Below are 25,628 nucleotides of genomic sequence, written 5' to 3' on the forward strand. Positions count from 1 at the left end.
CAACACAAATTGGTCTTAAAGCTTTCAGGAAGACAAATGGTAAAAATAGCTAATTTACCTGATTTATGTGAGCCATTAACAACGCACTGCTATGTTCTGGTTGAACTTGGATTGTAAATTTCACATGACAAAGAAGACAATTAAGGAAAAACAGGTAAGAAAATGAACAAATCGTTATGTTACTAATTTCTACTTAGCAAAGATTTCACCACCACCACCTTTTCTTTCAAGGCATCTCAAATCAGTATCTGATTGTGTACATCTATGTATCTCTTTCTTCAGTTGGTAGAATCAGGATTGCTAGCCACTCAAGGAATTTTAAGTTTCCTTATGATACAAAATACCCTTCCCTGGTCTATCTACCTATTTTTGATCAGATCGGCCTAACTTGAATAAAATCAAGCTAGTTTCTTGTTACAATTTAAAATAAAAAGCTCAATTTTCTTCGCCTGTTTCTTGATTGCTGGTCCTTCATTAATCACATGCCATTATGCTGTGTCTTTGGGAAAGCACCATGTATCTTTTCTAGTGCTCTCTAAGAAAGAGCAAGCTAGGACTGTGGGGGGGAAATGTTTGGCATATACTCATGCAGGTACTCATATCAGCTCATGCAGGTAAACAGAACAGGGATTTCAGCTCCAGCATGTGAGTGGGGTCCTCCAATGATGAGGGGATTTAGGGTGCTCAGCTGATTCAGTGGTGCTGTACTGCTGCCTTCTGAGACCCCCTGAGGAGCGCCAACACCCACAAGAAGAGCAGTAGACAAGGCCTGCAGCAATTTGTTTGTTCTGGGTGGGTGAAATGACATCTAGCTGGATGAATCAGGGGTGAATGCAACAAATGTTCACCACAACATCTGGTCTTTCTCAGCCCAATCAACAGAAACATTTACAAGACTCCAGTTCCAGAAGTATCAGCTCATCCCTGTGCTATGGAGAGCTTTTCTGACCCTTCCCAGGTACCACAAGCACCATGCATGGAGAGGGAACAGCAATTAGGCAACAGGCCTAATCCGTGTCTTCTGTCTGTTCTGTCTCCCTGAGTAGCTTCGTCCTCAGCCTGTTCATTCTGAAAAAGTCAAGACTCGGAGTTTATAAAAACCTGCACTTGCACTTTCAAGCCATGCCTGGATCTCTGGTGAAGTTTGACACTTTCCTAAACCCAAAGCTTTATGAAAGAGATCCCTCTCACCTTGCTCATTTTCTTTCCATCAAAAGCAAGTGCATATTTGCACGTGTCAGTGTGCTTTGCTTGAATCTCTAAATTAGAGTTGTGCTCCAAAAATTTTAATGAGGCAATATTGTACCAGCTCAGTTTTTGGGCAAAAGGGTCATTGCTAGTCCTCATTCACTTCTTAGGCAGATAATCCTTAATACCTCCAAAAGAAACCTGATTAGGAGCATACTTTTCTTGCTCAATCTTTTTATAGTATTTTTATTATATATTTTATTCTATGAACATTCAATTAGGGAACAAATGAGAGATGCTAGCAAACATTCCACCAACCTTGACAAGAGAAAGATTTTCTCTGTAATATTCCTGCAATGATTACTGAATCCTTTGGGGTTCAAGCTCAGGAGAAGAGTGTACAGAATAGAACCTGGCAGAAGAGAATAAAATTACTTCTGAACAAGATAGACCATCAAGCTATACGTTTCTTTTTATATGCTAGTTATAATTTTACTATTATATGCTAGTTACTTAAAATTTTTCCCTTTGTCTTATTCTTCCAGAATTCTGAAAGAAATTTCTCTGTGGGCACCAAACCTTTTCTCCACAGACCTTCTGTTCAGCTGTAAATTCTTTTTGAATCGGGTACATGTGAAGTGATAAGAGAGAACAGAAGGTATGACATTTTTTTTTCAAGAGAAGCTTTAAAGGATGATAAATATTTATCCAAGGAGCGTATTCAAGCCATATGCAAATTTGCATAATGGCACTCCAGGTGATGTGGCGCATGGTAATTACTTGCAACCTGATAAAACGGAGAAATTCAGGAGCATGCTGCTGAATGCAAACATTAATCTGTGAAAAACAACACTACCTTGTCACTCCTTAATAAGGGTATTATGATGAAAAGACATGTCTTTAGAGGAGGGCATGAAGGACGTGTCTAGCTGGACATTAAGGACATCTCCCTGTCTCCCTCCAGGAGTGTGATCACTGTATGCTCACTTCCTGAGCATAGCCATTCTTTTTGGCTTTTCAACTTGCATTGATTCCTTAAAAGCTTAAAGATTCTCATCATTCCCCAGAATACACATATTGGCCTGACTTTTCCAGCTCCCCCAGTAACATGGCTTGTGCTGTAATCACTCTCAATTGACAGTGCTTGCATCAAGACGAAGAAGAACACATCAGACTTACTTGCCCATGGGCAATTAAATTGAACAAACAGTACCTTGATGTTTGATCGTGACAGAAGAAGGTCAGTAGTTCAGAAGAGATAAATAGCGGATTGTAGCAGTGTAAAAATTTATAATTAAATTTCCATTTATCAGGTATATAAAGTCCAGATTAGAACCATGTATGAGATTGAATATGATGAGATTTTGCCATTGGCTTTGCTTGATTTCCAGAATTTGCTCTGGGATGCATTTTTACCTACTGGGATACTTTTCTTCTTAATCTATCTGAGTGAAGTAAGGAAGTATTCCAAACAAGAAACACAATTGTCTTCACTTTGTAGTTTCTTTACATGGGAGAAGTACATCAAGATAGGAGAAAAGGAGTCCTGCAAATGGTTTTCATGTCCTCAACATGGTGGCTCTGTGGTAGTCTAGAATGGGCTGTGCCTGAAGGAACAGATGCATGAGACAGAGAGAAACTGATGAGCATTGAAGGAGAGCTCCAGGCCAAGGCAAGCAACCTTGTGTGAACACTGTGTGCTTCAAAGTGAGCAGGTTCAAGAAGGTCAAGCAAGGCCTGCTCAGCTTTTTTTTTTTTTTTTTTTTTTTTAACTTTTCGCTACTTAAAAGCATAAAATAGTGCAAATTTCTCTGTGCTTAAAAAATACAGGGCATTGCCTTGTGCACTCATGTGGCTACAGGAACGGGGGTAAAGAAGCCATACTGTACCTCCTTGGGGAAGGTACCTAACAGGATGTTCCTGCCAGAGCCTTAAGTCTCTTTCTCCACAGTGTGCTCTGTGCATCCTCTTTGTATCATGGTTTTTAAGTGGGGTTAATGGATTCCTCAGACTTATAACACAATAGGAAACTCTGAGCATTCATTTCATATCCATGAAGGAAGAACACAGCTGAAGCAAATATTTACATTGCTTATATGAAAATATGATCTAAAAGCACAGAAAAAGCCAGTTACTTGGCTGTAACTGTGGAAAATGAACTAAAGTTTGCTGGTGTGGACAGCCAAAAGCTGATGGACTGCATAGCTTTTAAAACTTAAGTGAAAACAGAGAAGGAACCACCAGAAAAAAAAAATAGCAAAATGAAGAACTTGTGGGAAATTATCATACTAGAGAAAATAGCCTGAAATTCAAATAATCACTAGGAATTACTATTTTGGGTAAAATATATATGTAAATTATAAGTAATATAAATATTTTTATTGCTATTATGTAAGGAGGTCTGACAGAGATTTATGTACCTAACAATTTCTATTTTAAAAATAGCCATAAGAAATTTTGTAAGAAGTTTTCATAACTATTTTTTCTTTAAATGAACAGCAGGCATAAGACAGAGAATGTGATGGGGACCAAGGAAGGGCTTTTTGTTGTTTACTGTTTGAATTCTGGTTGTACAAATCCATTCCCTTTCTTTTTCACTCCATTATTTTTTTGCCCCAGGGTTAGAAGGACTCCTCTTGCATTGTTCTAAGCACAATAAGTACAGAGCTCCCTTTGAAACTGTAGCTTGCTAAAAATTAAGTAAAAATTATACTCACCACGTTGGAGGTGCAGTTATGTGGGGTTTGGCAGAAGAGAACACATTCTGGAAAGTTGAATCTTGTAGCCATTCTTTGAAATGGCTACAAGAGACTTCTTTGAAAATAACAGCATTCTTGGCACTCTTAAAGCGTTCCTAGGAGACAGCAGGACATTTGATGTCCAGAGACAATATCAGTTTCTCTAGGTATTAGGTTGTGCAACCTGAGTAGCCAGAACCCATCCCACCCTCCTTTCCTAGTTGCAACAACGATCATTGTATTGAAAATGAAATTGATATTTCTCTCAAAGTTTTCATTTTTCACATTTATATTGATATTCTCTCTGTTTTAGATTTTTCTTCCTTTATATTGGATGTGAAGAACATATCTGTTCAATAAAGGGCTTCCTAGTTTGATGCCCACCGGGAACTCTATGCCTCTAAGCACATCAGCTAGCGGATGTCACTAAATCCACCACAGAATTATACTATCTTCTGTGTAAGGCCAGCAAAGAATAAATCTCAGGCTTTGGCTGAAATATATATTTATTCTTCTCATACAATAGGAATCTAAAAAAAATTAAGATGGTAAAAGTTATTAAAAAATGTCAAAAAGTGTCAGGATGAAACTTAATATCAGGGATTGCCAGAGATAGCTGCAAAAGGAAAATAATGGGAAATCCCATCACTTTGCTGTCAGTGACTCACTGTTGTGCTTCTAGAAAAGGTCTGTAGATAAGCGTCTGATGCTGGAAGTGACAGAAAAGATCCCCCTGACCTTTCTGCTTCCTGTTTCCATGCAGCTATGTGATTCTAAATTCTGACTGAGAAGCAGAAATTATTTTTTAAAATTTTTTAATAACATAATCCTGACTGAAATCTGAGATTTTCAAACAGAAGTTGTTTGAGCTCCTTTAAGTCTTAACCATCTGACTTGCCTATTCCTTTAACTACATGCTGTGCAATTACCCCGGTGGCTTCTCCTGAGTATGCTATTTCCTGCTGATCCAGTAATTGATGGATAACAGGAAGTGTCTGAACATGGATGTTAAATTTTATTCACTGTAGGAATAGATTGCATCGCCACCACTGTTGCTATATTTATTTAAACCAGTAATCACTGTTGCCATTTTATGTGCCCTCAGGAATTGGATGCTGCTGTGCCTTCCCAGCATTTCTCTTTTTCCAAAGGTGTAACACGTGGAAGGGACAATGGATAGAGGCAATAGCATGAAGAGAGGATTTCAAGATTTGCTCACTGTTTACATCATGTAAGCCATGAACAGACTGGTCAAGCAAAATGTACACTTTGACAAGGAAGAAAAGCACCAAGCCTTTGAAATGGAATGAATTAGTACTGACCTCTGTTTTCAAGCTGAGAGTGTCCCTGGCTGGCAGGATGGCACACTGGTTGCCAAACCTGCCACTCTTGCTCTTGATGTTGGTTTTACAAGTTTCTTTCTCAAGTCTTACAGTTTTGGCAATTCTGACCAATAGAAACAAAAATTTCCATAGCTGGACATTTTGAGTGGGGAGAGGTCAAGGATCTGACCATGGATCTTGGATAGGTCTTTTTGGAAGGGACTGCCTGAGAAAGGAGAGGTTAGGGACCATTTTTCCTAGCATTCTTATTCAAGTCTTTGTAAATCTCTGCCTTGCAAACCACATGGGAACTGTGATATGTGTGTGGGGTTGATTTCTCAGTTATGGACAAGCTTATCAGTGTGTTAACTACAAGGCTATCAAAAGGATAATTTGCTTCTGCATATGCCAGTGTAAGCTAATCAGAGAAGGATGGCAAATATAATCAGGGCTTTAAAATAGCATAGCTATAAAAAGATATAGAATTGACAAGTAGCTTTTAGTTTGGAATAGAGATGACTATTGTAGATATATAAAAATATAAAAGGAATAAAAAGAATAACAAGTGCTTGGGATTTGAGTGAAAACATACTCAGGAATGAAAGAAGGCTCCCCCTTCCACTGCCTTGAAGCACAAAGGAACAGATGAAACCTTGTGCTCTGAAAAGTCTCCAAACTGAAGTGGGAGGATATACCAGAGGAAGGATAACTTGGTATTTGTCCTGCTTTTACGTGCCTGCTGTGGCTACTTGCTGGCCTTTCACAGGCATGGTGCCAGGCTGGGTAGCCCTCTCTGTATGGCACTGGCTCTGATTTAAGAGGCAGCACCTTTTTATAGCAATTCTTGCAACTAAAAGTAATGTCAGCTATAACTAGGCCAATCTTTTCCATATCCTTTTACGTTCTGTTGGGATTACAAACACACACACTCACACACAGACACACATACCTTTAGAGTATATTATGCAGTACTTCTACCTCATACACATAATAGGAGTCTGCATTTCAAGTTGAGTGTACACACAGTGACATTGCCTGAAAGATTTAAGTATAGGAAATTACATAATTAAAAGCTATTACTCCAGAATAGAAATATTCTGTATTAGTAAATACATCTGTTTTGTGAAAATGAATTGTGTTAGGAGTGTTTGTTTGTAAACTGATTAGAGAGATAATTATATAAAAAATATGCATAAAACATAAACAGAGTCTCTCACAGGAGAGACAAAGAGTCCATAATCTTTTTCTCTCTGGCCATGCTACTATGTGGAAGATTTGGAATATAATATTAACCCTGAAATGACCTTTAATTGGGACAGGACTGGATTTCTTATGTAATAGTGGTTCTTCCTGTGGGTGATTAGTAGTTGTCATGGGAAAATATTCTATATATGTTTCTAAAGACATTTGTTTTCCAGGACAACACTTTGACTAAAAGCATCATTGCAGCAGATCAGTCAGAGTAGGAAAATAGATTCTTGCATTCCTGCTAAAATTCTCAGGTGAGACAAGGAAGACTATGTTGCAAAGAGTCCAACTCCAAACTATGGAATTTTCAGATATTTTCATAATTAATAAAATCAATTGTCAGGAATTATTCACCTCAATGGTTTTTTGTTGCTGTATTAATGCACTTAATTATTGCGTAGATTTATATCAATATTTCTTTATAAAATTTCCACAATGACTTTTTATTTATCATATCACAGGTTAAAAACTCTGACCTGCTCATTTTCCATGTTCAATTAAAACAAAAATAAAGCTATAGGTAAAAATAAATGTAAAATTAAAAATAAAAATGAGAGTAAATTTTTGCTGCACTGTGATTCCATGAGCAAGCCCTGATGACACCATCAACCCCCATTTGAGACAACAAAATCTCAATTCCGTATATAGCTTTTTGGTATGAGTTCTGTTTGTTTCTCAGAGAAATAAAAGGGTTGAGGCTCTAAGGGGACAAACACTGACGTATTGTCCCATTCTCCTTTTATCACTTGGGATTCAGTTTCTGAAAGCTGCCCCAATGCTGTTTGGTTCATATTGATGAACAATAAGGACTTTTGCAGTACATCATTAAGCTGCTTTGTCAGCTTGAGGGCTGGCTTTTTAATTTTTCAGAAGCATGCAGCTACTCTTTTAACACAGCTATTTGTTCACTGCTCTTTGCTGACAAAGGAAAAAAAAATTCCCAATAGCTTTTTAGAATTATGTCACTGAGAAGATGGACTTCTACCCAGATCACTCACCCCAAATTTCTCCATGGAAAATGAAGGCTATAGCCTGTATATGTGCTAGATATTAACTGGCTATATGATTAAATAATGAGTGAAAACAAAATAACATTTACTGAAGCTGGCTATAAGTTTACAATGATGAATATCTCCCACAAGCTCTATCATTTTTGGCATGCATCTCTAGTCAGAGCTACCTTTGTTCAGACTCCTAAACTCAACAAGAGAGCTCAGACATGTAACTTTTACAATTTTGTGCATATCAACCAAAGTCACTCGTGGCTCACTGCTGACCTGTCTTTTTATTGGAATTAATTTTATCAACTTGAAAAAACTATGATGTGTATATTTACCTTGTGACTTTTAGGTGCCCACGGGTATTTACAATGTACACAGATGGCCACATCCTTTAAGGCTAGCAGTTGCAGGCCAGGTAGAATGTATTAAAGCACCCCAATGTCACAAGACACTCAGATGTGTGCAACTGGATCAAGCCACCAGAATCTGGTAAAATGATTTGTGCCTGTGGTGTCTGTGTGGTGGGGATGCAGCTTGGATGTACACTTGTTTCTGGGCTGAACACTCAAAGTATCCATACATAATGAAAGTGTTCAGTGGGAAGAGGGCTTGTTTGCAGTTAAAACAAAGATGAACTGAATACCTAAATCTCTGTTTATCTCTTGAAGGCTGTTACATTAACTCCTCTCTTTCGCAGAAATCTTCTAATTTTAAAATTCTTTCCTGCCCCACCACCAACATGTGTGAATTGCCAGTGTATTAGGGATGGCTGAGATGGAGTTAATTTTCCCCATGGCAGCCCCCATTAAACTGATAGCTAGGAAGCTGTGGATAATACAGCAGTTTTGTGGCTACTGCTGAGCAGTGCTGGCACAGCAACATTCCTCCTACCAAGGCACTGGGAATGGGCAAGATCCTGGGAGGGGACAGAAATAGGCCCAAATTAACCAAAGGGGTATTCCATACCATGACGTCAACTCAGATAAAAAAGCTAAGAAAAGGAGAAGGAAAATGGGGCACTCATTATTTGCAGTGTTTGCCTTCTGGAGCAATTGCTATATGTGCTGAAGCCCTGCTTCCCAGGAAATGGCCAAACATTGCTCACTGATGGCAAGCAGAGAATATTTTTTTTTTTTGTGTCTTTGCTTCTGTGTGCTAAACCTTTTTGCTCGTACCTTAGCATACCATCTTTTCTCAACCTACTAGTTGCTTTCCACTTGTTGTTTTCCACTAGTTGTTTCCTACTAGTATTTTCTCTCCCTGTCCACTGGGAAGGGAAAGTGATCGAGAGGCTTGGTGGGCATCCAGCCAAAGCAAAGCACTGCCGAGGAAACTTCCCTGTCTGACCATCCAGGAGAGGAGCCACTCTGGCAGTCATACTCACACCACCTGAACTAGAATGAAGCCCCTTCACAGTGACACACCCCACACTCACACAGTTGGACCAGGTTTCCTTACCAGCTTGACCCCAGGCTTCCCATAGCAGTGTCTCTGACATTCAGATCCTTGAAGTAATTTAATCACAACAAACAAAACAGCTTGAGCTGGGTGCCTCTGAGGAGGAACCTTGAACTAAGGAACCCCTTTTATATCTATTGATACACTCACACACACACACACACACACATACAAACACACAAAGACATATATATATATATATACATACATGCACAAACACACACACATATACACATATTTATATATACATGTCTATATACATATACATATGTATATATATATTTTTATATACGTGCATATATGTACACACACACACACACACACATATATATATATATATATATATAAATATTTCAAAAAGCTATGTATATCCTTTCCCCCTTAAGGGTGGGAAAGTCTGGGGGTCGTCGGCTGCTGCTGAGTCTCTGAGTGGCAGTCACCCAGCTGTGCCACAAGCCCCCTGCATTATAGCCCTTTCTTATGCAGAGAGTTTGCAGTTCATGGCCTTTTGCCTTGGCCTGGACTCCCTAGAACTCAACCTGCAGCTTGAAATGCATCTGCACACCCAGCTACCTGCACTGAACGTATTCCTCAAAACCTACCACAGCCTGATAACAGGAAATCAGTTTTCTGGTTTGGTTTTCTTTGGATTTGCTACCAGAAACATACTATTGAATTTTTCTTTAAAATATGTATTTTTTTCTTTAAATTATTTAATTTTTACATTGAAGAAGATTCCCTCAGTTAAACATTGCAGAATTTCACCAAGTGCTGACAGATGGGAATATCTTGTTGTGCCTCTAGTAATCATTGAAGAGTTTCTTACAGCAAAACAGGTTCACAAAATCTATGGCTATGCTCTTCACAGAATCACACAGAATTTCTAGGTTGGAAGAGACCTTTAAGATCATCGAGTCCAACCCATGTTCCAAGACTTCAACTAGATCATGGCACCAAGTGCCACATCCAGTCTTTTTTTTAACACATCCAGGGATGGTGACTCCACCACCTCCCTGGGTAGATGATTCCAGTATTTGACCACTCTTTCTGTGAAAAACTTCCCTCTTCAGACATTCATGTCAGTTTTCCCTGTCCCTAAAGCAAAGTTTCAAGACCCATGTTTCTCCCACAAGAATCTGAGTGGACTCTTTGGGCTTATAGGCTTCCTGCCCCTCAGCTGTGGAGGGAGAGCCTTGCCATGCTTTTTGTTCTACCTTTCCCAAAAACTAGCACTATTTAGTATAGTGTGCCCCTATTTAGATGATTGCTTTCTGGACTGAATTTGCAAAAAGATGTTGACTGAACTGAACTGAAATTGAATTTGGAGAGACCAAAATTTTTCATGAGCTGGAAAACTTGCTCTTCATTGGGATTTTTTTTTTTTTTTTTGTTAAACGAATAAACTCATAAATAAAATCATCAAAGTAGAGCAAACATGATTTTTAGATTAATGTAAGAGGATCCAGTAACAGAGATACTTTGGGTTCTTTCTATTCAGTCACAGAGTCAGAATTCATTAGTATAATTCTTTTGGTAAAAGGTCTGGAAGATGATGGGAATTGTATTAAAGCCTGCCCCTAGTTTCAGCAGACCTCTGTTTGAATTTAACATATTCTGTCTACATACTAGATCTCCCTTTCAATTTCTAAGATAGCAAAAATCCAGGTAATAGTTAATACAAATCATATTCATTGCTCTAGCCAAAGTGATGATTTTGCTCCAAGAGACTTCCCTGTTTGTATGACACTGGAGCCATGCAAAAAATTATTCTCCTTCATTCTTACTGGAATATCTCCTAGACTTTCCTTATCTTTTTTTGCACTTCATTAAATCAGCTACGTCCCTGCATTAAATCAACCATACTCCAATCATTGTCAACAAGAGGAACTCTACCCTTTGCTATTAAAGCATATGGGCCGAAATCTGTTAGTATTATTATATCTGACAAATATAAATTTGTTAAATCAGAGGGCATGAGTTTTTGTCTTCCTAAATAATCTTACAGTCTCTCTCTTGCTACTTTCCATTTATTTCAACAGCAGTCAAATTATCTTTGCCTTGCAGTAAAGTATGGCATTTATTTGTCTAAAATAATAATCTACTCTCCAAATTACTGTTCCTCTAAAGATCATAAAGTGTTTTACTTCATGAAGCTTGCATAATCTCACCATCATAGACAGAGAAAAAAGAAGAAGTGGGAAACACCTCAAGAAGTGACTATTTGACCTGCTGAAAACAATCTGTTTTGACACAGAACCAAAATAATGTAGTGAGAACAGTGCAGTCAATTTTCCACTGCTTTTATTTTCCTCTTAATGATATTTTGAACTGCAATAATAAGGCATACATAGTTACATTAGCTTAGACTAAAGTAACTCTTAATCAGTCTATTTGGATGATAATATTTCAGCTACATATTTTCCCCTAGGTAGCTGGGGTAGAAAGAATAACAGAAATGCAACTGCAGCTTGATTTTCATTCTGCATTTTGAAACAAATCTTTATCCCTTTGACTAAAATTTGCTCTCATTAACACATTGAGCTTATTTGCTGTAGCCAGTGGGGTCATATGGAATATTGCTAAAAGCAGAATTTGGTTTGTTACATTCACAGCAGCTTTTTAACAAACATTTGATATGATAAGATGCATAGCTGTTCCTGGTCTTATCCATGAGAATGGCAGAAGAGCCTTCAGGCAGAGAGCTGCTTCAGACTTCTAAAATCCTTCTGCCTGAAATGTGCAGAGCTCTGCCTGTTGCATTTGCAGAGTCAAGGCTGAAAAAAAATGTATCTTGAAGATTTTTACTGATTATTTGGTTTTATGCTGTAAACTCTATTTTGTTTTATTTGCTGGTCTGTTTTATTAAGTGCCTACTGATGAACAACAAGCCTGTAATAAAAACCATCCACAGTATGGTGGCAACTTCCTTCTTCTCTCAGTCACAGACCTTAAACCAGTCCCTGGTGTGCTGCTGTGCACAATCTGCCTTGTTTCTAGTACTTGTTACTAAATTGTTCATCTGGTCCTGTCTGGCTTTTTTGGCTGAATCTGGATTGTGCTGCTATTAGAGGAGAGCCTTCCCTGGGAACATTTTTCTAGTTCTTTTGTAATCTCTTTGACAGCATACTCCCCTGTATAGGTCCTCATAGGAGTCAATGTCGTAGTCAGATAACTACATGGAAAAATGAGACAGTTTGCATTTGGTAAGAATCTTCCCCTTATCTAATCACAGCAGATGTTGAAGTTTTGATTTTCCTCGCTCAGCACCTGTATACCACATGCAGTGTTTTATTACACAGTCATGAGCCATTTAGTCATAGCCCTCTCCCTTGCTGGAAAATTATCTGCTAATAGTGTACTATGCAGTCAAATTTTAAATGAGAACTCCTACCAGGTCTAATCCAAGAAGACCCACTGTGGCTCCTCTATTTATGCTGGCTGAGAAGTGCCTGTTCATCCTTTAGGCAGTGTTGTGCTGATGTCTGGGTGTTAGGGAGTGTGTTCAGCCCTCCCTGGTGGGTTCAGCAAAGACCTGCTGCTCCATGGGATTTGGTCTTCTGGAAAAGGAGTTGTGCTTTCGTGATACACCATGAGTGAGGTGAAGGGTTGTACAGGACTCAGCCAGGGCAGTGTCAGTCCAGGTTTCTTGAAGATTGCTTTGTCTCTCTAACTATTGACAGCAGAGCAAGCAATATCTTCCCTGACACTCCCAGGAAATTCACACTTCTTGCCAGTGCAAAACGTGTCCTCAAACATGCCATTAACATTGAGGGACACAATCTCTTACTTAGGGAAGAGAACTGAAGATGCAGGAACCACTTGCAGGAACCTTCCGCTGGAGGTGTTAAAGACAGGCAATGTAATTTAAAGGCCAGACTCTAAGGACTCAGAATTTACAAAGGTTTAAAATTTTGATGAAAACTGAGATAAATGATTGTGGCTGCTGTAAATGATCCATTTCTGTCACAGCACCTTCTCAAAATTGGTCTTGCTTTCTGGTTCAAACTTTATTTCAACTAAATATCAGGATAACGAATGAGATGGTAGTCTATTACAGTTCAAAGTAATATAAATTCATATTGCTGGGGTATGCACTTTGCTCTTAGCCTATATTTTTGCTTCTTTTTCAGAAACTTTGAGAAGCCTCCAGTGGCTCCAGCAATCTAAATATCAAATGATGACATTTAAAGTTTGGAAAAAAAAGAAATATATTGCTGCTTGCCATAAATGCCCATTAATTACCTTCCTCTTTCACATTTAATAGCACTTTATTCTCTGTAAGCCACTCCCAGAGGCTGGATGCAGTCTTACCATTATATAAGTGTGGAATTTGAACCATTATCAAATATTAATATTATCACATTCAGAACAAGAAATTATTCCCTGCTTTTTTTGATCCTAAAAATTTTTCCTTTGCACAGTAGTGAAACAATACTCTATTTGTGAGCCTCGTGTCTTTTTAGTATATTACAGAGCTCTTGCCTATGTTTTGCTGGAAACAACTCCAGAAAATTAGTGAAAAGTCATCTTGCTAATGTAGCAAGTACTGGCAGGAGTAGCCACTTCCTTTTTGCTGTGACCTCAAAGCATCCAAAAGCATGTAATGCAATTACAACTGTTTAGGACTGACTCCTTTTCTCTTAATTTAATGACAGCAGTAAATCAAATCAATCTTTTGAACATTTAAGTTTTGAAACATCTGGATCAGTTTTCATTTTCATATTTGCATCACTTATATTAACTAATTTGCTGCCCTAAACAGTGAAAAGAGATACATGTGAGAAACTTTCTATCATTAATAAATGTGTTTAACCATAACAGATTCTTTCAATGTAAGCCTATTTCAGAATTAGTGGTTTAGATCTGAGTGAGGTCCTGCTTCTTCTGTGAAGATAAAACATTTGAGTCTAATGGCTTCTACCAGTGTGCCCTTGTACATATATTTCCAAAAAATATCAGCTAGTACGGATGATTGTGTTAGTTCTATTTCTTGAAAATGCAGGGTGTATCTATACAATGCAGCCAAAAGGTTTTGAGCCCAGCATACTTGCATTGATCCCTGAAGTGGTGGCACACCAAACAGGGAGAACCAGGGCAGTGTGGGAGACAGCCCAAATGCAGGAATGTGCCTTAACATAGCAGTAGCACAACTAACAAGGCTGGACTTCTTCCAGACTCAAGCCTCAATCAGCAATGACTCTCACACGTCTACTGGTTTGAGCATCCCTGTGCTGGAACTGGCTTTGAACTCAGAACTCTCCACAGTTTCTTCTCATCTATGGTCACTAACAAGAGAGGTTGTAGATACTCTTTCACATTCTTTGAATTCTTAGTTCTCTTAGGAACTGTGCATTTTTTTCCATCTTTCTCAAAATTGGAAATGACTGTTCAGAGTTGACTTTATCTTTCTTTTTGCCTTTGTGTGTGATTTAAACCTTCTAAGCTGATAAAAAGAAAGATCTTTTGCTTGCTGCTGTCATCTCAGTGAATGTTTTTACTTATTACAGAACTGCTTTCTGTTTGCCAATTCCTTCTTTTCTTTCTCCAAAGTAAGAAAAAAATCTACCTACTCTTACTTTTGAATATCAACTGTAACTCTGTAATTGCTTCAGAACAACATTAGGACTGTTGGTACAAGAAAATCAGAGCTGTAAGAAATACCTGTTTATATCTTACATCCTGACCCATGTCTTTTACAAGTTAGGTGCTTAACAGGCTCCAATGCCCTCTGCTTCCCAGCAAATTATTCTTAGGAACTCTCTGTTGTGGTTTGTCCTTAGCATTATGATTACTGCAACCACACATTGCACATGTGTTCAGGTCCCCTATGCTTCTTTTCAGCTCTATCTGTTTAACCAGGGAATGGAAAGACCTTTGGACGTACGATGGTTAATACAAATCATAAGATAAGTGGGTTTCTATATTTTAGAAACTTATTTCACACCACTGGAGCCCTTAAATTCTGCTCATAACTAGTGGTATGAACCTGAGGGATTGTTTTTACAAGCTGAATTCTGAGGTTCAGATGGAAACAAAAAACCCTTCTGGTGTTGTTTGGAAGGGACTTCAGTGGTCATATTGTCCCTGCTCCCAGTGAAATCATCACCATCACTGGACCAGGTCAGTAAAGCCTGTAACAGGGATCCACCACCACTCTGGATCTTCTTCATTGCTCAACTTCTCACCAGTGAAAAAGTTGACCTTAAAGCAGAAGCTGAACCTCTCAGTTCACAATGTGTGGCTGTTACTCCTTGTATATGTATAATGTATAACATTTAACATGACCAAGAAGAATATGGCTCTGTTCCTTTATGATTTCCATGTGCACATGTGCAGACTGCATGGAAACAACCTCTTTACCAGCCTAAACAAGCCAATGCCTCTTAGCATTTTTCTACACGCCCTGCACTGGCTTTCTCAGTAGTCCTACAATGGGCCTGGAAGTCAGAATCCTGAACTCCTGACTCAAAACTGCTGTGTCTGTGGTTCTATATTAATAAAGTTTCTGAGTCAGGCACTGAAATGTCCTACATGTAGGTTCATGGCCTGCCAGTGGGATGCAAAGCACTTAGATACGTGCCCAGACTCCCTGCGCAGTCAGCACAGAGATACAGGCACCCCTGCACGTCTCTCAACAATGATCAAAAGTGGAGCATTTACTTGTCTCTGCTGACTGTGCCAGGAGCCTTCATACTTCAGTGGAGCCATGCAGCTGTCTCAGATGGAGCAGGGAGCCAGCTAATGGGAGGTCACACACAGAACTGCGCCAGAAAAGGCGTCCGGCTCAGAAGCACACAGCATCTGCCTGGATCCCCAGGGAGCTGGGATATAAGGCCAGCCTTGCAGAGCAGGTGTCTGATTGGTGAGGATGGGTATGGCTCAGAACTGGAGTTCTCAGCTAAATCTGAGTAGAAATACTTCCACAATTCTAATGTGGGTTGGTTTGGTTTTCTTTTTAGTAAAGCAAATAGAGTTTCTTTGTAATTCTGTGCAGTATAAGTGGCCAAGACTTTGAGGTTACCCCCTTATCTCATGGATTCACAATGCCATGTTCTTGCCCTCAGCATTTCTGAACTAATAGAATAATGAAGATATCCTCCAAGTTTAGGCACTTCTTCTTTGTTCAGTGTTTTGAGGCATGCTTCACAGAGTGTTGGAAAATACTGATAATGTTCAAGCCATCCCATTTCCTTCCTTTTCACCAGGTCAATAATGTACTGTTTTGCAGGTATTGGACACTGGAATCAGTAATTTGAAATTCTCCTGAACAAGTTCAATCTAGACAAAAAAAGGAAATTGCAGCCATTCAAAGATAAAAGGTAGGTTTTATTCAAATAAATGTGGTCTTCTCCAGCTATACTTAAGCTATATGATCCTTCAGCTTCTTAACTGGTACAGTACCCCTTAGGACAAGCTGCTACTTCACACATTTTTAAATAGAAAAAGATATTTTATTTATTTTAGATAAGCTGCTAAAAGCTAAAAATATTATCCTAATTCTTTTAGAGTAATTCATTAAAATATTTTTAAGGTGAAAGCCCATTCCCTTTACTCATGCTGAATAGTAAATTGCAATGCAAATAAAAGATTACAGGTATACTATACAAACAGAGAAAAAAAGATGTGGGCTGAAAAGATTGCAGGAAAGCTTGGAATTGGAGCTAATTTAATATATGTGTTCCATAAACCACATAATTTTGATTATGAATTTGTAATATGGAAAAAAGGCTATGAAAGAGTAAGAAACTGTTTCAGAAATATATTTGAAGCTTACATTGTTTCATTTCTCATTGGCTACATTAAACCCTGCAAAAAAAAATTTCCTTTCAGAATTGATTATATACATTTTCATCAAACATGGACCCATGACAAATTTGCTTTTCCTGACACCTTCTGTACTTCTGTAGGTCCCTTAAAACTATGAGAAAGATTGTACAGTATAATATTAACCTATATCTGCTATGAATAATCTGATGAAAATTGAAAATCCCGAGTAATAACAACTGAAGAGAGGTATTTCAGGATCAAAACATCACTGATTGATTATGATTTACCTGCCTTACAAATATTCTCATCTGCACTAATATTTCTTTCTAGGTGTTTAAAATATTTTCTGTTATTTCAAAGAAAATTCACATATTTTAAACTTGAATCAAAATATTGTGGAACCACATGTGACCTCATCTAAACCAGATAACGTGAAACAATTAATGGTGTCTGATTAGAGAAACCTCCAATGTCATCTGAAGCAGGATCTCTCCCTGTTCCTGGGCCGTATGTAGATATGGTTGTAGCTGCACTGTCATGTACATGGCTTCACAAGAGCCTCTCTGAAGATACCTCTTTTTTCCCTTTCTTTAACAAGTTCCATATTACTTCCAATGTTTTTTAAACTTATCTCTCTCAGCCTTAAGAACAGGCTTGTTTTAGTCCTGAGCTGCTCTCATAAAAATTCCTTCTTAGATCCTTAAGCTGTTGTAATGCTTATCTTTTTCGCTTCCAAATTTCAAGCCTATATTTATTCATAGCCAATTTATACCCATTTGTTCTTGTGTCAGCATGGCCTTTAGCTTAAACAGTTGTTTTCCCTGCCTGATATTTACATCCCTGAAATGCTTACAAAGAATGGAAGAGAAGACAGATGGCTATTGCTTAACCTGCAATTTGTATTAATTATAATAATTAATCAGGTTATTTTGACTTCAATATGGTGTGATTCAGCAGAATTTGCTAAAATTCCTTAGCAGAAAAGTTGATGGAAGATTTTGAGTTTGTAAATAAATCATATATCCTAATAGTAAATGTTTGTTAACAACATTGAATACTGAGCTGAACCACAACAATTGTACCAAGAGAAAAAAGTGACAAAGTCACTGTCTGTAGTGCTTCACTGTCTGTTGTAAGGAAACCCCAATGGGCCACAGAGGCGGTTGGCAAACAGTTACCACCTGGGGTCACTCAGGAAATCCTTCTGGTCTGTACCTGTGTGCCACATTGGCTTGGATTCTGAAGTAAAAATCTCCTGATTGTGCAAGGTGTGTTCTGGCTCCAGGACAGAGCAGTTCCAGAGGGATGAATCGCAGTCCTTGGAGACAGGGCAGAATGGAAGGGTGCATACATGAGCCACAGCTGGGCAATTGCCTATGGGGTTTTCCACCCACAGCACCAGTTAACAGCCAGTCCAAGCAAAACCTCCCACCTAGGCCTGTAGGGTGGCTGCTCCACTCCTGTTTTGAAGAGATGGTAACTTAACCACTGCTCCAATTTTGCATCTGTTAAATTAGATTTTAATTTTCCTTTTTTAACCTTGCATTCTGTCTAACTCCTTGGCTACTATCTTTAGCTGTTAGACTCCCAGCCTGTGTTACAAACACCAGTGTTCCCACGAATGAGGTACATTAAACTGCAGATGACCCAGCCCCATCATGGGCACAGGTCTGGCTTTCACAGGCCATGCCAGCCCCTTGCCGTGCCACCACCATGGTATCGAGTTGCCTCTTCTATATCTACGTGGATCTTATTCAAGTTCCAAGGGTCTCTGTTGTCTCTATTTTATTCTGTATGGAACCAATTTTTTAAATGTGAGAAAAATGTTTTGCACATATTTTATACAACACCAAGCAAATAAAAACAAAGAAGTCATTCTCATTCCCAGGACTACAGCTGTTCTCCAGAGAGCTGGCCCAAGCATTTTTCCTAGTCCTCAGCAACCTGGATAAAACAGCCTAGGTTGATTGTGTGTTGATTGTCCTTAAAACTTTTACAGCCATTTAGGTTAAACATTTTTACATCCTAGCAATGTTGATTTATTCATTACATTACTTCTGCTTTATGTCATCCTTGTTTCAGAGACATTGCAAAATGTTTTTAACTTCTGCTCATAAAATGTGCAGAAAGGAGATGGAAGACCATGGGATTATCTTTGCTCATATCTTCTGCTGCCAGAGGGACATGGAATTTCTTTGTATGCCTTTTACTGTTATAATCTGCTATCTGCCTGGTTAATATCAAAAAAGCTTCAGTGGTTTGGGAGTTTAATATTAATTTTTACTCTTGCAATGACCTGGGAAATGTTTGATATTGAGAGATTAATCTCATTGTGACCTTTGAAATCTGCAAAATACATACCTACAAATTGTACCCTCTGCTGCTGAATGAAAAGCAACACTTCCCTCACCCCATTTCTGTTCTCTTGTTTTGCTAAGCTTTAATCTTAAAAGCAATTTTCTGTGCAGACAAAGATGCACAAAGTGCTACTGTTTCAGATACTCTAGTAATAGCCTCCCTGTAGATATATTTTTGAGTGGTTCCACAGAAAAGAATTTGGTGCACCATTTCCTCAGGAAGCTTGCAATAAATTATGAATAGCTGCTATTCAGGCAGCACTGTTGATTCCAGGCACCGAGTCAGTTAGGAATGGTGGAGTGGGAACTATAACGATTATGAAATCTGCAGCTCTCTTCTGTTTGGATGCTTGCATGAGGACTGAACTTGGATTTTACATTTTAATGGCTCCCTTTGCCATGCTTTCCTAGTTTGTTTTGGGTTTTTTAATCCAATTACTGTAAAAAAAGGGAAAAAAACCTCAAACCAAACCTAAACCCAAACCAAACAAAACCAAAAAAAAAAAAAAAAACCAAAAACAAAACACCACCAGATAAAAAAAACAAAACAAAAAACCCCAAAACCAAACCAAAACAAACAAACAAAAAAAGAACAAAAATAAAAGAGTAAAACGTATAATGAGAAATTTGCACAGTGCTGACCCTAAATGAGATATCAGCAAGGTTGACACTGGCAGATGAAAATAACCTTCTGTGATTTCCCAGTATTTTGGATGCCCACCATGGTGGCACATTAGCTGTGAAACTGCTGACAATCTTCCAGAACAGAAGGAAATGCAGAGATTTGAAAATGAGAAGTTTAATTGTAGTAAACTAAATTGTAGTTAAATACTTCTGACTTGGTAAGTTAAATGTGAAGAGATGGTGTGAGGAAACAGAGTTGTGGAGAAATTTCAGTTCTACAAGTATACACTAGGACACTGCTGCCAGGAAAATATAGTCCCTCCTCTTCTCCTACATCATTCATTCCTCCTTTTATGTCCATCCATTTTCTTCCCTTTTTGTCTCCAAAATTTCCAGACCTTTTTCTGTGCAATCTCCTGTCCTTGCAATAGGTGTCCTGTTTCTCACTGTCTCTCTCTCTTTCTCTCTCTCTCTCTCTCTCTACTCTGTGTATTTTTTGCTTAGAATAGAATTTCTCTATGTTTCCATTTCTAACAAAGATTTGACACATTTTCTCATTCTTTGTGCTCATTTACTTCTGGCTTCTTAAGGCCTGGAGCTGTCTCAGGAGGGTGAATTCCCATCACCCAAAGGCCACCTGGCTTTGGGAGGGCAAGGATTACTCTGCCAGTCTGCAGCAGTAATGGATATCCCATGGGTCTTTGCATATGTCATTGACTTAGGCTGAAGCTCTTAACCTAAAGTCACTTTGGTGGTCACTAAAATGTTTGTCCTGAGACGCAGGAAAATTTCCCTTGACTCCAGCTTGATTGAGAGGAAGAGCAGGAGCACAACATGTAGCAGGGTGGGATAGACTCTGACTCAGCTTAGCTGGCTCAAGTCCTCATCCTTCCTGTCATTAGCAAGGGAGCTAATCTGACACAGATCTTTTGGAAACTTTGCTGGTCTACTGTGTGAGGTAATGTTATGGGAGCAAACATCCAGCCGGGAGGCTCGGACTTCTTGCCTCCACACGGCTTTGCTGGGGAAGGTAACTCACATGGCTCCTCGTGCCTCTTCCAGTGTTGTGAAATTGAACTCATTATTCACATAGATAAGTTCAGATTTTTCCGTTTGAATTATGTAAGGCCTTAACCTAGTCATGTAGTGTTGACATGCTCTACTCGTAAACAAATAGCCTCATTTTTGGATGATTATTACAGCAAAGCCTGAGGTAAACAGTCAGCATGGTCCTCCTTGCAAACAGAAAGGCAAGTATGGCAATGACTGCCATATCACATAGGGTTTCTGCAGAAATCAGTCTCTGGACAATTGGTTTCATGGTCCTACCAATGGAGTTTCTTGTTTAAGACAAGCCTTAGCCTAAAGAAAGTGGCAATACTGAGAGCACAAAGTGGATAATTGCTTAGAATAAAATCTTGTTCCTACCCTACTTCCAGGAGTATAAAATCACCAAACCTTCTAAATTTTCCAGCAGCAACCTACAAATTTTAGGGGGGGTTGATACTGGGGGTTGATACTGGGTTGATAGGGGGTTTTTAAATTTTTTTTGTCTTTTTTTTTTTTTTTCTTCTGCATATCACAGAGATGATCGAAAGAAATCACATCCTACATCAATCAAGTTGACCAGTGCTCAGAGTCTGGCTACATGGCACCTTTACCACCCAGACTGCTAACCTACATAGCCTGTGGTCCATTGAAGAATCTGTCTTCATTTACCAATGCCATATTTTACCTTTGTACAGAATCTGCATACTTTCAATTTCACTTTTTTTTTCCCCAGTAGCCTCAACCACACAGAAGAATGTGACTATATAGAGAAATGAACTGAAAAGAACTTCCAATTTTCTTATGGAGGTGTTTCCTGAAAAGACAGTGTGGTAGGTTGACTCTGGCTGACTGTCAGGTGCACACCAAAATGCTCTCTCACTCCTTCTCCTCAAAAAAATCACATGAAAAACTCTTGAGTCAAAAGAAAGGTAGCTTAATAGGAAAAGCCAAGGGCTGTGTTCATAGCAAAGGATAACAAAACTATCCTCTACTTCCCCTAGCTGGCAGTGTCCAGACATTTACTGGGAAGCAGGGCCTTGTTATGCATAGTGATTTCTTTGGGAGACAAACATCTTCATAATGAATATCTCCCCCCCCCCCCCCCTCCTCTTTTGTCGTAGCTTTTACAGCTGAGTGCAACATCATGAGGTTTGGAATATCCCTTTGGTCAGTTTGAGCCAGCTGTCCCAGCCATGTCCCCTCCTAATCTCCTGACCTACTCCATCCTACTGACTTTTTGTAGGGTTGGAGAGACAGCTTTGATGCTTTAGGAGCCCTGTTTAGAGGCAGTCAAAATACTGGTGCATTATAAACAGCTTCCAGCTACAAAGCACATTGCTATGAAGGATGCTATGTGGAAGGCTAACTCCATCCCAACCAGCTCCAATACAAGTGGATCTACAAATAATTATTGTCCCCAAAAATAATGACAGTTTTTCATGGAGACATCACAGAATGCAGCCAACATAATGAACACAGCATTGCAATGCTCATGATAAACTGGAGTGATACCTTGTGCTTCAGAGATATTTTATATACCTGAAAATCCTAGTACAGAAGAAAGATGCTTGCCAGCTATTTCCTCCCTGTGCAAAAAGATCTCTCTTTGCTATGAGGATGGTGTTAGCAGACAATGGAGCAGGATGGCATTCCCAAGCATGGAAACACAAATTATTCCAGTTGAGAGACTCTAGGGCTTCTGATGTCTCTTCACAGCTCCAGCAGGTATTCTGTGGCAATAATATAGGGCATACAGTGCATTAGAGTAACTCAGATGATGATCAGGCCTATATTTAGCATTTGAAGCACTCCCCTCTTGGTTTCGGATCCATTTTAAATATGGAAAGTGACATTTATTTTCCATAAGTACAAATGGTGAAAGTCTTTAAGTCAAATGAAGCTTTTATCTATCAACAATTACTCATTGACGTACAAAGCTACACCTCGTTGCGCAGAATGTCTTTTTATTATTTTTTTTATCAATGCATTGGAAATGCTGTGGCTTCCTGTCCCAGTGCATGTGCAGTCTAATACAAACAAGAATGTCTATTGAGCATGACTCCTAAGGAAATCTGTGTTTGTAGTTGTGGGATAAAAAGGCACTAGGCAAGCTGAAAAGAGTCGATATCCTGAGCAAGGAAACACACTGCACTGTGAGACTTTGGAGTCAGTTCTTGACTGTGCCTCTGGGGACAACCGTAAGGCTCTGTGGAGAAGTGCAGAGCCACCTGCAAGCTCCCTTTTTGATGTCTGGTTTCTGGTTTTTCTGATACCAAGGCCGGCCCTTGACACAGGTCCATACAGCCTGACTTGAGTCCCTCTTCCCTCACCATTACCAGCAGACACAGTGACGCGAGTGCTTTCTGACAGAGGGACAGAGGGCTGCCCTGGCCTTGACTTTCTGTCTCATACTAATAGTCAGAGCACAGTGTGGGAGAGGTTGGGCTGGCGTTGAGCCACAGAAGTCCCTCTGATCTTGGCTGTCCACTAGCAGAGCTGTTGTGCTCTCTTGGCATGGTGAGACAGCCTCCATGGCAGTGTGCTCTCCCATAGGATGAGCGGAGATATTTTACTGAATTCCTTCTGAATTCCTGGACTTTAATGCAACAACACGTCAAGCATTTCAGTGAGTAAGTGTCCTTCCTCATGAAAGTAAAGTTGGTTGTTGGTAAACAGAGTCATGTCATGTTAGCTATAAAATGATGAGCTGATCAACTTACAATGATGGTAATTTCTTTTTGTCCTATAACTCACTGTGAAACTGCTTGGGGAACAGTCAAGTCAGTACACTTATATTCCCCAAAAATACTTCAAGAAATTGAAGGTATCCTCTTGTTGGGGAATTCAGGGATGCTATTAAAAATATTAAAAACTGTATTCACAGCACTTTTCAATACTGTATAACTGCAACCATTGCAAAATATCAACAGGAATTAAGGAAATATTCTGCAATGCGTCTGATTTTCTTCCTGCTTCAGTTTCATGCATTTCAAAAGAAAAGGATATAAAAGAGAAGAGGATGAAATCTGAATTACAGATGAAAAGGAAATTGTCCCAAATGCATGCTGTTACATCAAAATTCTTGATGAGAACTAAGCTTCCTAGGAGGAACCAAGAATCCATCATTAGTTTAATTAAAATCTTTTATGTCTAACTAAAACTTTTCTTGGTTCATTTACAATATTGCTAACCTGTTAACAACACAGCTAGGGCTGATGTATGCAAACTTTCTGGTACCTACCACTTTTCCCTGCTCTTCTGCTCACCCATCCTCTTACCTCCTCTTGCCACAGCCCTCTCAAGAGAACAGTGGAGGTTTTAAAGAAGTGATCAGTGTCTGAAGTTGTTTGCAGGGAGGAGTGTGACACTGGCACACTCATTCTTCAGGCATTCTTCAGCCTGGAATCTGCTTATCTTTATATGCTATCTAAACTAAAATGTTGCTTTCTTTAATAATTTCCAATTTAATATTTTGTTTGCTTTTCTCTTCTGTTTTATTATCCTCTAAAAACATTTTACCAGACACACACGGCTGCATTTCTACAGTTCCAAGTAATTGGCCACTACCCTCTGTATTTGCAGTCTTGGGCTTTTGGGTATGTGAGTTGCTATACTACACTACATTTTTATTCTAGGATTCTATTCTAGACAGCTCACCCCACCCAGAATAACTACTTGTTGTCATTAGCTATTAGTTAGCAGTAGGTATTCATTGCACTGCACCATTGCACACAGCTAAACTAAAGCTAAAACAATTTGGGACATAGCTATGTGACCTCTAGACAACTGCTATCACAGCTGTGACATGCTGAAATCAGTTCAAGACAAGCGATTTGCAGACAAGTCCAGAGAAGTTGTATTGCTGGGTTAATACAAAGTCTGTGGCCTCTTGAAAATGGCAAACTTATTTTTTCCCAGCTAAAAGGCACAAATTTTGGTTAGGAAGTTCATGTGAAGTTTTTCTAAAAGTCAAGGATTTTTATGAAGTACTGCTTATGGAAACATTAAATGAGTCAAATAAGTATACAATAGTTCATGAAAGAAACTTATAAACCTTGAAATTGTGTAAATATACAGAGCTTTAATACATTTATTCCTGTAAGGTTTAAATATTAAGAAACACATATGGGTGGTCTACTTAAGAAAGGCTTAATCTTGTCTAAGCCTCAGCTGTTAAGCCAGAAGAGAGTATCTCATTACAACTGCTGATTGGAATTTTTATGGTCTAATCACTGACAGAAAACTTCATTATTACAAGGGTAATAAGTGAGTGTATTAATTGTCTGTCTCTTGACAAACTAAATTTGAACTTTAACCTAAATTTTAATTTTAGTGGTTGTCTCGACAATTTAATCCAATTTTGTGGTTTGTTCTAGATGTGTGAGCAACGTTTGTCACATGTGAACATTTTCTTTAATTCTGCCTCTTTTGTTATCCTTTTTTCCTCTTTTGAGGATGTGATGGGACATAATTTTCATGGCTTATCTAAACTTAGGCAGACTTATAAAAACTCTAAGTATATTAGCATCTCACATCATCTTTAGCATGCTTCATATGCATTTTATGATTTTTGAGCTATCTGCAGTCTTTGACTCTCTGTTCAGTAGAATTTGGAGATACTGAACTAGGATTGTGAAGTGCTCAGTATTTGTACCCATGAGCATGGAAACCATAAAACAGTAAAAGCTCTGTGAGACCTTGGATAGTTAAATAGCATACCTTAACATGAGGAAGTCTTGCCAGTCTGATGCTCTTATGGCCAAAATGAGCCCCCCACACAGGGCCACCTAGCCCAGGACATACAGTTTTGTATTAAGTGCTCATTGAGCTACCCTGAGTAAATAACTCAGCATCCAGAGTCTACCTGGCAGCTTC

At 38.9% G+C, this 25,628-nt stretch overlaps 1 long non-coding RNA gene across 1 annotated transcript; it reads left to right on the forward strand.

Moving 5' to 3' along the window:
• The first annotated feature begins 1,730 nt into the window (after positions 1-1,730).
• On the forward strand, positions 1,731-21,590 carry LOC119702936. The gene is made up of 3 exons (XR_005257489.1): positions 1,731-1,846; positions 16,184-16,274; positions 21,289-21,590. It is a non-coding gene; the product is annotated as an uncharacterized LOC119702936 (long non-coding RNA).
• The last annotated feature ends 4,038 nt before the right edge of the window (positions 21,591-25,628 follow it).

The sequence above is a fragment of the Motacilla alba genome, chromosome 1, assembly GCF_015832195.1.
Source record: "Motacilla alba alba isolate MOTALB_02 chromosome 1, Motacilla_alba_V1.0_pri, whole genome shotgun sequence".
NCBI lineage: Eukaryota > Metazoa > Chordata > Aves > Passeriformes > Motacillidae > Motacilla > Motacilla alba.